The sequence below is a fragment of the Orcinus orca genome, chromosome 2 (genome assembly GCF_937001465.1).
Source record: "Orcinus orca chromosome 2, mOrcOrc1.1, whole genome shotgun sequence".
Taxonomy (NCBI): Eukaryota; Metazoa; Chordata; class Mammalia; order Artiodactyla; family Delphinidae; genus Orcinus; species Orcinus orca.
The window spans coordinates 55,575,330-55,589,050 of record NC_064560.1 but is presented as its reverse complement, the minus strand read 5'-3'; positions in this window follow the sequence as shown (position 1 = coordinate 55,589,050).

The following is a 13,721-nucleotide window of genomic DNA, read 5'->3' as shown; positions in this document are numbered from 1 at the left end:
CCTTTTAGGCTGTCAGAGAACATGGGTGAACAGAACAGCCAACCCCTTGCCTTCCAGGGGCAAGGTGAGAAACAGATAACAAGCATAACAAATAAGTAAGTTACATAGAGTTTTTTGACATTATGTAGTATTTTTAAAAATATGTTAAACACTCACCGTGTACCAGACACTGAGGGTGTAAGGATGAGCAGAAGCAGACCAGCTTCCTGTACTCAGAGACCTTTCAGTGTAGTGGGGAGACCAGCAGCATATGGATAATTGCTCCAAGGCCAATTGCAAATGGTTCAGTGTTACGGAGAATTCTACACGGTGCCAAAAAACAGATGATAAGGAGCTTTGGAAAGAGCTTTCTGACCACAGTATAGAAAATGGATTAAGGGATCCCCAAGGGAATGTAGAGAGATGAGATGCTGTTGCTGTCATGGAGGCAAGAGGTGACAGTGTTTTGGATTAACGTGGAGAATTGGATGGATTTGAGGCTGTATGGCAGGTGTCAGTGGTGAATTAAACATGGACTAAAAATATAGGGGGCCGCCAGTTGACACACCATGGGAAGAGTGACCAAGTGTTGGAAACCTCCAGTGAACTCCCATTTACGTATTAGATGTGCTTCCAAAATATATGTGAATCAATTCCTTCTATTTATAAATGACATGGAAAAAGCTCCAGGCAGCGCAGCAGGGGATTTTGGTGTAGGTGGGTTAGGATAGGGATCTACCTCCTTGGTGAAATTTGATTTGGGGGCTGACGGAGAGACTGATCTAGAAATTTAAATTACTTTGCTCTTTTAAAAATCAATTCTGTATTTTAGAAAATCTTAAAGTTCTGTCGTATTAAATGCAATAAATAATTAAGGTGAGTCAATTTCCTAGAAGTGAATCATAAAGAAAGGAAGGAGGGAGGAGGGGAAAGGGGAGGAGAAAAATAGGGAGGGTAGGAGCTGGCAACTCCTTGGCCCTCTTTGCTCCTCAGTGCTTTTCTCTTGTGAAAGGTTGTAGTAATACATGTCCTAGTGTTATGGGAGATTCCTGGAGACCCCTGGAACCACCTTATAGCAACTTTTTCTTCTCCCTAAATCAGATAAGACTAATAGACCATTGTTCTTTTTTAAAAAATTTTATTGAAATATAGTTGATTTACAATGTTTTGTTAATTTTTGCTGTACAGCAAAGTGACTCAGTTATACATATATATGTATATATTCTTTTTCATATTCTTTTCCATTATTGTTTATCACAGGATATTGAATATAGTTCCCTGTGCTATATAGTGGGACCTTGTTATTTATCCATTCTGTATGTAATAGTTTGCATCTGCTAATCCCAAACTCCCAATTCATCCCTCCCCCACCCCCCTTCCCCTTGGCAACCACAAGTCTGTTCTCTATGTCTGTGAGTCTGTTTCTGTTTCATAGATATGTTGATTTGTGTGGTATTTTAGATTCCACCTGTAAGTGATATTACATGGTATTTGTCTTTCTCTTCCTGACTTACTTCTCTTAGTATGATAATCTCTAGGTCCATCCATGTTGCTGCAAATGGCATTATTTTATCCTTTTTAATGGCTGAGTAATATTCTATTTTATATATATATATATATATGTATATGTGTGTGTATATATATATATATATATATATATATATATATACCACATCTTCTTTATCCATTCATCTGTCAATGGACATTTAGGTTGTTTCCATGTCTTGGCTATTGTAAACAGTGCTGCTATGAACATCGGGCTGCACGTATCTTTTCGAATTGTAGTTTTGTCTGGGTATTTGCCCGGGAGTGGGATTACAGGATCATATGGTAGCTCTCTTTTTAGTTTTTTGAGGAACCTCCATACTGTTTTCCATAGTGGCACCCACCAACAGTGTAGGAGGGCTCCCTTTTCTCCACACCCTCTCCAGCATTTATTATTTGTAGACTTTTTTTTTTTTGGCGGTACGCAGGCCTCTCACTGTTGTGGCCTCTCCCGCTGCAGAGCAACAGGCTCTGGACGCGCAGGCTCAGCGGCAATGGGTCACGGGCCCAGCCGCTCCGCGGCATGTGGGATCTTCCCGGACTGGGGCATGAACCCGTGTCCCCCGCATCGGCAGGCGGACTCTCAACCACTGCGCCACCCAGGAAGCCCTATTTGTAGACTTTTTAATTATGGCCATTCTGTCCAGTGTGAGGTGGTGCCTCATTGTAGTTTTGATTTGTATTTCGCCAATAATTAGTGATGATTAATGGGGAGCAGCTTTTCATGTGCCTGTTGGCCATCTGTATGTCCTCTTTGGAGAAATATCTGTTTAGGTCTTCTGCCCATTTGTCGATTGGGTTGTTTGGTTTTTTACTATTGAATTGTATGAGCTGTTTGTATATTTTGGAAATTAAGCCCTTATCGGTCGTATCATTTGCAAATATTTTCTCCCAGTCCGTAGGTTGTCTCATTATTTTGTTTATGGTTTCCTTTGCTCTGCAAAAGCTTATAAATTTGACTGGGTCCCATTTGTTTATTTTTGCTTTTATTTCTATTGCCTTGGGAGACTGACCTAAGAAAACATTTATGTCAGAGACTGTTTTGCCTATGTTCTCTTCTAGGAGTTTTCTGGTATCTTGTCTTATGTTTAAATCTTTAAACCATTTTGAGTTTATTTTTGTGTACACTGTAGGGGAGCATTCTAACTTCATTGATTTACATGCAGCTGTCCAATTTTCCCAGCACCACTTGCTGAAGAGACTGTCTTTTCCCCATTGCATATTCTTGCCTCCTTTGTCGAAGATAAATTGTCCATAGGTGTGTGGGTTTATTTCTGGGCTCTCCTTTCTGTTCCATTGATCCATATTTCTGTTTTTGTGCCAATACCATGCTGTTTTGATTACTGTAGCTTTGTAGTATTGTGAGACCATTGTTCTTAAGCAAAGAAGGTGGCTGAGCTTTTTGTGAAAGGCAAGCCTCACGCCTTCTTGCACAAAGGGGAGATAAGTAATTCTGATGCCTCCCTTACAGGCCCCTTGTTCCAGATTCCTGCTCTTTTCAACATATACCTCTCCATAAATGGATGAGAAATGAACTTGTCCCTTTGTGTCTCCTATAAGACAGAAGAAATTTGTACTTGGATCTCACAATCCCTACCTCTGGAAAAGTAATAATCAGCAGAGAACTCCTCTTCCAGGAACAGCAGGCTAGCGAATTCTCCTGCTGAAGACAACTAAGAAGCCAAATGAAATATTTTTTAAATATGTTTTTTTAAAGCATCAAAGAATTATGGGGATAATGAGAGAATACCAGGCCAAGATCTAGGAGGAATCCAGAGAGTTATGCAGCACTTGGACAGCTTCTGCCCTGAGCACTTGCATTCTGGCTCTGGCAACCACACAGGGTTAGAAAGATGCGTTTTGAGTCCAGGTCCCTCCAAGGGTGGGAACCCAGGAAGCCAGTCCCCTGCTTTGTGATGGGCCCCCAGATGGCTGTGCCTGGGGATTAAGGGAGTAAGCCAGCCTTCTCTCTGGTTGCAGGTGCCCAGAAATCCCAAACTCGAAATTTGAATTAAAGTAATTCTGCATTGCTGAAGCCTCTAGGAGCTGACAAAAGCAACTGAAAATCGTCTCTGGAGAAAAATAACACCAAAATAACATCATCCTAGGCCTCAAATTATTTCTAAAAATAACATTTTAAAGAGTCACTTTCCTTTAACTTCTTCACTATGATAAAGGACATTTATGAAAAACCCACACCTAGCATCATACTCAGGGTGAAAGACTGACAGCTTTTCCACAAAATCAGGAATGAGATAAGGGTGTTCATATTCACCACTGCTATTCAACATTATACTAGAAATTCTGACTAGAGCAATCAGACAAGAAAAAGAAAGAAGAGGCATACAAACTGGAAAGGAAGAACTAAAATTGTCTCTGTTCACAGATGATATTATCCTATATTTATAGAAAATCCTCAAAGAATCCACAAGAAAGCTACTAGAGGTGATAAATTCAGCCAAGTTGCAGGATACAAGATCAACGCACAGAAGTTAGTCATTTGTTTATATACCAGCAAAAAACAACCTGAGGAGAACATTAATAAAGCAATTCCATTTACAATACATGTAAAAGGATAACATACCTGGGAATAAATTTACCCAAGGAGGTGAAAGATTTGTATACCAAAAATTATAGAACATTGCTGAAAGAAATTAAAGAAGACCTAAATAAATGGAAAGACACCATGTTCATGGATAGGAGGACTTAATATCAAGACATCAATACCCAAAACACTCTACAGATTCAATGTAATCCCTGTCAAAACTTAGATTTTTTTTTTTTTGCAGAAATGGAAAAGCCAATCCTCAAATTCTTCTGGAATTGCAGTGGGCCCCAAATAGCCAAACAGTCTTGAAAAAGAAGAATAGAGTTGGAAGACTCACACTTCTGGATTTCAAAACTTACTATAAAGCTACAGTAATCAAAGCAGTGTGGTAGAGGCATAAGGATAGACAGACCATTAGAATAGAATTGAGGGTCCAGAAATAAATCCATCCATTGAACACCAGTCGAGTTTTGACAAGGCTGCCATTCAATGGAGAAAGAATAGTCTCTTCAACAGATGGAGCTGAGACAACTGGATTTTCACAGGCAAAAGAAGGAAGTTGGACCCCAGCCTCACACCATGTACGAAAATTAACTCAAAATGGATCAAAGACCTAAATATAAGAGTGGAAACCATAAAGCTCTTAGAAGAAAAAATAGGTATAAATATTCATGATCTTGGATATGACTGTGGATTCTCAGCTATGACACCAAAACCATGAGCAACTAAAGAAAACCTAGATAAATTGTACTTCATCAAAATTAAAAATTTTTGTTCATCAAAGAATACTATCAAGAAAGCAAAGGGACTTCCCTGGTGGTGCAGTGGTTAAGAACCTGCCTGTCAATGCAGGGGACCCAGGTTCGATCCCTGGTCTGGGAAGATCCCACATGCCGCGGAGCAACTAAGCCCGTGCTCCACAAGTACTGAGCCTGCACTCTAGAGCCCACAAGCCACAACTGCTGAGCCCACGTGCCACAACTACTGAAGCCCACATGCCTAGAGCCCATGCTCCACAACAAGAGAAGCCACTGCAATGAGAAGCCTGCACACTGCAACAAAGAGTAGCCCCCGCTCACTGCAACTAGAGGAAGCCCATGCACAGCAATGAAGACACAACACAGCCAGGAAAAAAAAAAAAAAAGAAAGCAATAGACAAACTATAGAATGGGAGGGAATATTTGCAAATTATATAGCTGATAAGGATTTAATATCCAGAATGTATAAATAACTCCCACAACTCAAAAACAAAAAGACAAACAACCCAATTTTTAAATTGACAAATATCCGAAATAGACATTTCTCCAAAGAAAATATGTAAGTGGCCAATAATCACATGAAAAGATGTTCAACACCACTAATTAGAGAAATGCAAATCAAAACCACAGTGTAATACCACTTGGCATCCATTAGGATGGCTATTAACCAAAACAAAACAAACAGAAAATAGCCAAGTGTCATTGAGAATATGGAGAAATTGAAACCCTTGTGTGCTGCTGATGGGAATGTCAAAGGGTGCAGCCACTGTGGAAAACAGTATGGAAGTGCCTCAAGAAAATTAAACATAAAATTACTATACCCAGCAAACCCACTTGTAAGTATATACCACAAAGAATTGAAAGCAGGGACTCAGAGAGATATCTGTACTACTATCTCCTGAACCTTGAGGACATCATGCTGAGTAAAATAAGCCAGTCAACAAAGAGACAAATATTCTATGACTCCAATTATATGAGGTGCCTGGTGTAGTCAAATTTATAGAGACAGAAAGTAGAATGGTGGTTGCCGGGGGTGGGGGGAGGACAGATGAGGAGTTAGTATTTAATGGGTGCAGGGTTTCAATTAGGGAAGGTGAAAAAGTTCTGCAGATGGATGGCGGTGATGGTTGTACAGCAATGCGAATGTGTTAGGTATATTATACCACAATATGAAAAAACACAATGAAATACCACTTCACACCACTAGGATGACTATAATAAAAAATTAAAAATGAAAAAACCCTGCAAATCACAAGAGTTGGCAAGGACATGGAGAATTTGGAACCCTTGTTCATTGCTAGTGGGAATATAAATTTATCACATGACCCAGTAATTCCACTTTTGGTGTAGAATTGAAAAACAGTGACTTGAACTTGTTCCCCAGTACCCTCTGTTCATCACCAACAGCTCTGGAGCACGTTTGTTCAGATAACTGTAACTGGAGGGGTGAAAACATTACAGGCGTCTCTGGGCTTTGATAAGAGAATAACTCATGTATGAAAACTTTGACTTGTCTCTGTTCATTGGGTTATAAAATGTCTATCTCATTATCACCTGGGAATAAATTTAACCAGGGAGGTGAAAGATTTATTCACTGAAAATTACAAAACATGGCTGAAAGAAATTAAAGAAAACATAAATGGTTGGAAAGACACTGTGTTCATGGATAGGAAGACTTAATATTAACATGTTAATACCTAAAATGTTCCACACTTAAATAAAATAATTAAAGTACAATTTAGTACAGAGAAGGAAGAAATCTAATTTTGACAGGCCTTGAAGCACTCATAAAACCTCATAGTTTCTGTGATGAGATTTAAATTAGATCGCAAATAGATAAAAGTATTTTGCAAACATAAAAGCACTTTGTGAATGCTGGGTGATGTTATTCCATCAGTAATGAGTTCCTTATAAACAGGAACACAGTTTCATTCATGCTTTCAATCCCTTAATGTACCTGGCATAGTCCTTAGCAGATTGTAGTATTTAATTACTATTTATTTCAATTGAATTCTCTATCCTAAACTCTATGTTAAAGTTAAATTTTTTATATATAGAAAGGATAAAAAACAAGGTCCTACTGTATACCACAGGGAACTATATAGTCAATATCCTGTGATAAACCATAATGGAAAAGAATATAAAAATGTATATATGTATAACTGACTTTTCTCTACAGCAGAGATTAACACAACATTGTAAATCATTTATACTTCAATTAAAAATGAAAAAAATGTAAAGATAAAATAAGTAGATCCAAAGTTAAGTCTTTAAGACTTCTGAGCTACTGACTAGAATTTTGTGAGAAGCCCCTGAGAAATAAACGATGTTGGATTACTCAGGAAAGGCAATGAGGCTAAGAAGTAGGTTCCACTTAAATTAACTCAACCAGCACCATTAAGTCAGGTTATTAGAAACATATATTGTAATGATTTCGTTAGAATAAGCAGTTATTCATATTCACACACACTGACTCAAACAAAATTATGCATGAAAGAAATGTTTTGCCTTCAGGGAAAATGTATCAAAATTACAAGTCAAGCCACATGAGATTTGGTAATTCTCAACCATCAACTGAACAGAAAATAATGGAGTGAAATTTGTCATTTGGTTTTGAAGGATGAGAGTCACCTTCAACGAGAACTCCTTGAATAGCTTTTTTATTGTTTAAGTATGAAACAAAAGTAAAGCACTTTGCTCATGGATAAATGGGAAGTCCCTGGAAAAATAAACATCAGGGCTCACTGATCTTCATTGTCAATTACGTCATTGGCCCCACTTTTCACAGTGCAGATATAATTCTCAGGGGATAGTTGGCCTTTCTCATGCAAGTAAGCTGTATGCTCAGTGACAGCTCAGACCATCCAGCAAACCCCACTTCTCTCTCTGCTCTCCCAGACATGTTCCCCAGCCCTCCGCTCCAGCAAGGCACTGGCCTCTGCTTTTTTAGCTTCTGGACATTAGTGGGCCATTCCTGCTGAGAATGACCTACTTCATCACCTATGCAAACTGTATCTCTAAATTCTTTCTCACATCTAAAAGGCAGGCAGGCCAGCAGAGTAGTTAGGGCATTGGTGCCTTAAATTCTGGTGTCATACGGCCTTGGTCCAAACCCCAGCTCCATCACTTCCTACGTAATGTAATAACAGTACCTGCCATATAAGCTTCTTGTGAGAATTCCATGATTTAATTCATCTAGAGTACTTAGAACAGCACTACCATACAGCATACACTAAGTGCCCATTATTCTTCTGTGATCGTGACACCATCCTGTATGAAAGCAGTCCTGTTGGGTTCAGCTGATCCTGGCCCAAATCAGCAGAACAAGTTAGGTCAGAAAAGACCAAAACGTAAGTTAGATGCATAGGATATGAAACCAGAAGGTGAAGTTAGGTTAGGACCCAAATGCCAAACCAAACCAAAATAGGAGGAAGGGTAAGCTTTAACACCATTGGTAGACAGAGAAGAGTACAGATGTCCAGCAGAGGTGACTTGGTATCTGGAAGCCACCTTCCAGGACACTGTAGGGAAAAACAAACTAAGCTGTTTCCTCAAATACAGTATAGTAACTTTAAGGAGAGAATTCACAGTATTTCTTTGGATTTCCCACAGTTCTCAGAATAGTGCCTTATTAGAATAAAGCTATAGTAAGTATCTTTTGTTTGATATTGATACAGCTTTCTTAATTTATATTTTTCCTGATGTCATCCATCTATTCTAAAATATTATTAGTGGTATATGTGCAAAGCATTGTCCTAAACATGTAAAGATCAATAAGACTCAGTGCCAGACATCATATTTATTTTTTTAATTTTTTTTTGCGGTACGTGGGCCTCTCACTGTTGTGGCCTCTCCCGTTGCAGAGCACAGGCTCCGGACGTGCAGGCTCAGCGGCCATGGCTCACAGGCCCAGCCGCTCCGCGACACGTGGGATCTTCCCAGACCGGGGCACGAACCCGTGTCCCCTGCATCAGTAGGTGGACTCTCAACCACTGCGCCACCAGGGAAGCCCTCATATTTCTTATGGATTAATTTCTATCTAGAATTCAAAAGGCATTATTGTAAGGCCTTTATTAGTTCTACTCTTCCAACTATACAATATTCCGATAACTTTAGGATAAATGGACAAAGTAATGAAACTTCAGAAATCATTGAGTGATTTAAATGTGGGATCCAGACCAAAACCTCTTCCTAGGAAGTTCCAGACTTGATTATAATGATCCCCCTAACCTGGAAAGGTGGTAGAAGTCCCTTTTCTACTCTTGCAGAATGCCTTCTTGTTCGGGGCAGGGGGGGTCATTCTTTGTTCTAGTAAGGCCTTCAACTGATTGGATGAGGGCCAGCTGCCTTATGGAGGAGAATCTGTTTTGCTCAAAGTCCACTGATTTAAATGTTAATATCTTTCAAAAAATACCTTCAAAGAAACATACAAAATGATTTTTTATCACATATCTGGGCACTATGGCCCAGCCAAGGTGACCAGAAAATTAACCATCACAATGATGAAGTCAAAAAATACCTAAACAGGGACTTCCCTGGTGGTCCAGTGGTTAAGACTCTGTGCTTCCCATGTAGGGGGTGTAGGTTTAATCCCTGGTCAGGGAACTAAGATCTCACATGCCACATGGCAAAAAGAAAAAAAAAAGAACTAAACAAATGGAGAGACACACTGTGTTCGTGGATTGGAAGATGCAACATAGTAAAGATGTCAGTTCTTTCTGAATTTCCCTATAGGTTTAATGAAATTCATGTCAAAATCCCAGCAAGGCTTTTTTTAGACTTAATTTTAGATTTGTGTGAAAAAGCACAGGCCCTAGAATAGCTAAAATAATCTTGAAAAAAAAGAGTAAAGTGGGAAGGATCACTGTACTCAATACTGAAACTTACTATAGAGATATAATAGTCAAGATATTGTGGTTAGGGCAGAGGGATAAACACATTGAACAGTGGAACTGAATAGAGAACTCAGAATAGACCCAAAACGATATGTCCAATTGATTGTTAAGATAGATGTACAAGCAATTCAATGAAGAAGGAGGGATAGGCTTTTCAACACATGGTGTTGGAGCAATTATCTATAAGCAAAAAAAGTGAACTCCATGGGCTTCCCTGGTGGCGCAGTGGTTGAGAGTCTGCCTGCCGATGCAGGGGACGCAGGTTCGTGCCCTGGTCCGGGAAGATCCCACATGCTGCGGAGTGGCTGGGCCCGTGAGCCATTGCCGCTGGGCCTGCGCGTCTGGAGCCTGTGCTCCGCGACGGGAGAGGCCACGGCAGTGAGAGGCCCGCGTACCGCAAACAAACAAACAAACAAAAAAAAGTGAACTCCAGCTTAACTTCACACTTTATACAAAAGTTAACTAAAAATGGATCACGGGATTAAATGTAAAACAGAAAAAGAATAAAAAGATTTCAGAAATAAAGGCTATGCTAGAAAAAGTTACAAGAGTGAGTAAATACAATAACCTGAGAGAAATAACCTGAGAGAAATAACCTGAGAGAAATAAAAGGTAAAAAGGAAGATGAAATTTAAATCATTGGGACTTCCCTGGAAGTCCGGTGGTTAAGATTCTGGGCTTCCAATGCAGGGGGCACGGGTTTGATCCCTGGTCGGGGAGCTAAGATCCCACATGCCACGTGGTGTGGCCAAGAAAATAATAATAATTAAATCATAAATAAAATAGGTAAGAAAAGATTTGTGAGAAAGCATATACTGAACAGTATTAAAGAAGATCGAACATATGGCTGAAAGGAGCTCCTGAAAAAGGAAACTAAAGCAAGGGAACAACACAAATATTAAAAACTATAATTCAAGAAAATAATACTAAAAAAAAGACTTGAAATTGCATATGGAAAGAGTACACTCTGTGCAAGAGACTATCAAACCAGTATGGTCATTACCAAGACATATTGTAGTAAAATTACTGAACTCTAAAGAAAAAGGAGATATCCTTTGGGTATTGAGGCAAAAAGAGCAAGTGGCTCTTAAAGGAAATAATATATTTAACAATAATGCATTATGCCAGAAAATCAATGAAGAAGCATTTCTAAGATAGTCAAAAGTAAAGAAAACGTCACCCAAAGATTTTATATCCAGAAACTGAACTTCAAGTATAAAGCTCACATATAAACTATGATCAGTGTGCAAGAACTCATGGAATATTGTCCCATGAGCCCTTGATGAAGAATCTTATTCGTTCATGAACCTCGAACAAACAAAATAACTAGAGAAACTTTAACATAAGTACAGGCTGAAGAGCAATAAATATAAATTTCCTTTTAGAACTAAGACTAAATGAGGACCCTACCTCATAACAGATATAAAAATTAACTCAAAAATGCATCAAAGGGCTAAATATTAAAACTATGAAACTCTTTGAAGAAAACATAGCTATAAATCTATGTGACCTTGATTTAGGCAATGGTTTCTTAGCAATGACAAGCACGAGCACCAAAGAAAGAACAGATAAACTGGATTTTATCAAAATTAAAAATTGTCTTCAAAAGACATTATCAAGAAAATGAAAAGACAGTCTATGGAAAGGTAGAAAATATTTACAAATCACATATCTTATAAGAGTCTAGTATTCCAGAATACATATTCTTTTAAACTCTTGCAATTCAACAAAACAAATAACCCTATTAAAAATGGGCAAAGGGGGCTTCCCTGGTGGCACAGTGGTTGAGAGTCCGCCTGCCAATGCAGGGGACACGGGTTCGTGCCCTGGTCCAGGAAGATCCCACATGCCGCGGAGCGGCTGGGCCCGTAAGCCATGGCTGCTGAGCCTGCGCGTCTGGAGCCTGTGCTCTGCAACGGGAGAGGCCACCACAGTGACAGGCCCGCCTACAGCAAAAAAAAAAAAAAAATGGGCAAAGAATCTGAATTGACAATTCTGCAAAGAACATATAGAAATGGCCAATAAGCACGTGAAAAGATGTTCCACATCACCAGTTGTTAGGGAAATGCAAATCAAAACCACAATGAGATACCACTTCACAGCCACTAAAAGGGCTGTTATTACAACGATGACGAGAGCAGGTATTGGCGGGATGTGGAGAAAATGGACACTTTGGATGTGCTGGTGGGAATATAAATGGTGCATCCACTTTGGAAAACCATTTGGCAGTTTCTCAACGTGCCCAGCTTAAGTTACCACAGGACTCAGAGATTCCACTCATAGGTAAATACCCAAGAGAATTGAGAACATATTTTCACACAAAAACTTGTACATGAGCGTTGATAGCAGTATTATTCATAGTCACCCAAAAATGATAACAGCCTGTGTATCTCCAACTGATGAACAGGCAAAATATGGTGCATCCAAACAATGAAATGTTTTCAGCCATAAAGAGGAATGAAGTAGTGAAAAATGCTATAAGATAGATGAACTTTGAAAACATTATATGAAAGAAGCCAATCACAGAGGACCACATAATTGTATCATTCCATTGATATGAAATGTCCAGAAGAGGCAAATCCATGGAGACAGAAAATAGATTAGTGGTTTCCAGGGGCCTGGGGAAGGAGGAATAGGAGTTTCTCCTAATGGGGACAGGTTTCTTTTTCAGGGGATGAAATATACTAAAATTAGGTCGTGGTAATGGTTGCATTCTGCTGTGAACACACTAAAAACTACTGAATTGCACACTTTAAAAGGGTGAATTTTGTGCTATGTGAATTATATTTTAATAAAGCTGTTCTATTTCAAAAGACCAAATGAGTGTTAAAAGAAAAAGTGTAGTATGTACTGGTTATGTGCTCCACTATAAACTGAATGTTGTGAACCTCCAAAATTCATATGCTGAAACCTAATCCCCAATATGATGATATTTGGAGGTGAGCCTTTGGGAGGTGATTAAGTCATGAGGGTGGAGTCCTCATGAATGGGATTAGTGCCCTAATAACAGAGACCCCAGAGAGCTCCCTCGCCTCTTCTGCCACGTGAGGACACAGGAGGAAGATGGTCATCTATGAACTAGGTAGCAAGCCCTCACCAGACACTGAGTCTTCTGGCACCTTGATCTTGGAATTCCCAGCCTCTGGAACTGTGAGGAATAAGTGTCTGTGTTTATAAGCCACCCAGTCTGTAGTCTTCTGTCATAGCAGCCTGAATAGACTAAGACATGCTCTGACAACGTAGCTATAATACGACTATTTTTTAAAACTGGGGTTGAATGGGAAGAGCAAATGCAAAAGCTTTAACTGTGTCCAGTAATTAATTGGTTGCAGTAGGATTTGCATTATTATTATGAGACTCTTTGCACATAATACCAGATTAAGCAAATGAGGAATTATGGGACATTCTAATTCTATCATTTTTTGTGTCCTTGAGAACTAGGATTCTCAGTGTAGAGAAAAGCAGTTAGAGATGCAATATAGTTGTTAGATAAAATTCCTGCAGTCCAGAATTTGAATTGGAAATAACAGTATGAATTTATGAACTATTTTGTCTATCTGTGTAGCTTACTCTGTGTGTGTGCGTGTTTCTCTTCATTCTGTCCCCTGAAAAAGCCTAGAAACAATGACCAACCCATTCGCAATGAATATCCCTAGTGCACTGATTATGGTCTTAAAATACCAGTTCTCAATAAAAGAATTGGCTGATCCCAGGTTTGGGATCATACCAGATAGCAAAAAGCCATGAGAGATTATTAGAGTAATGGCAAAAGGAATCAGAGCTGACTTCAGAAGTTTTTACTTGCTAACAATGGGAAATTTTGAGTGTCAATTAGGATGCTCATTGCAATGCATTGGAACTTATCAAATATGTTTAAATCCATAGGTTCATGATGATATTTTTTAAAAACTAATTGGTTGCTCTCAGAGGATGATAGGGAAATAACTCATAATCTTAAAAACTGGCAAATAACAAGAAAATTATCAGGCATTTATC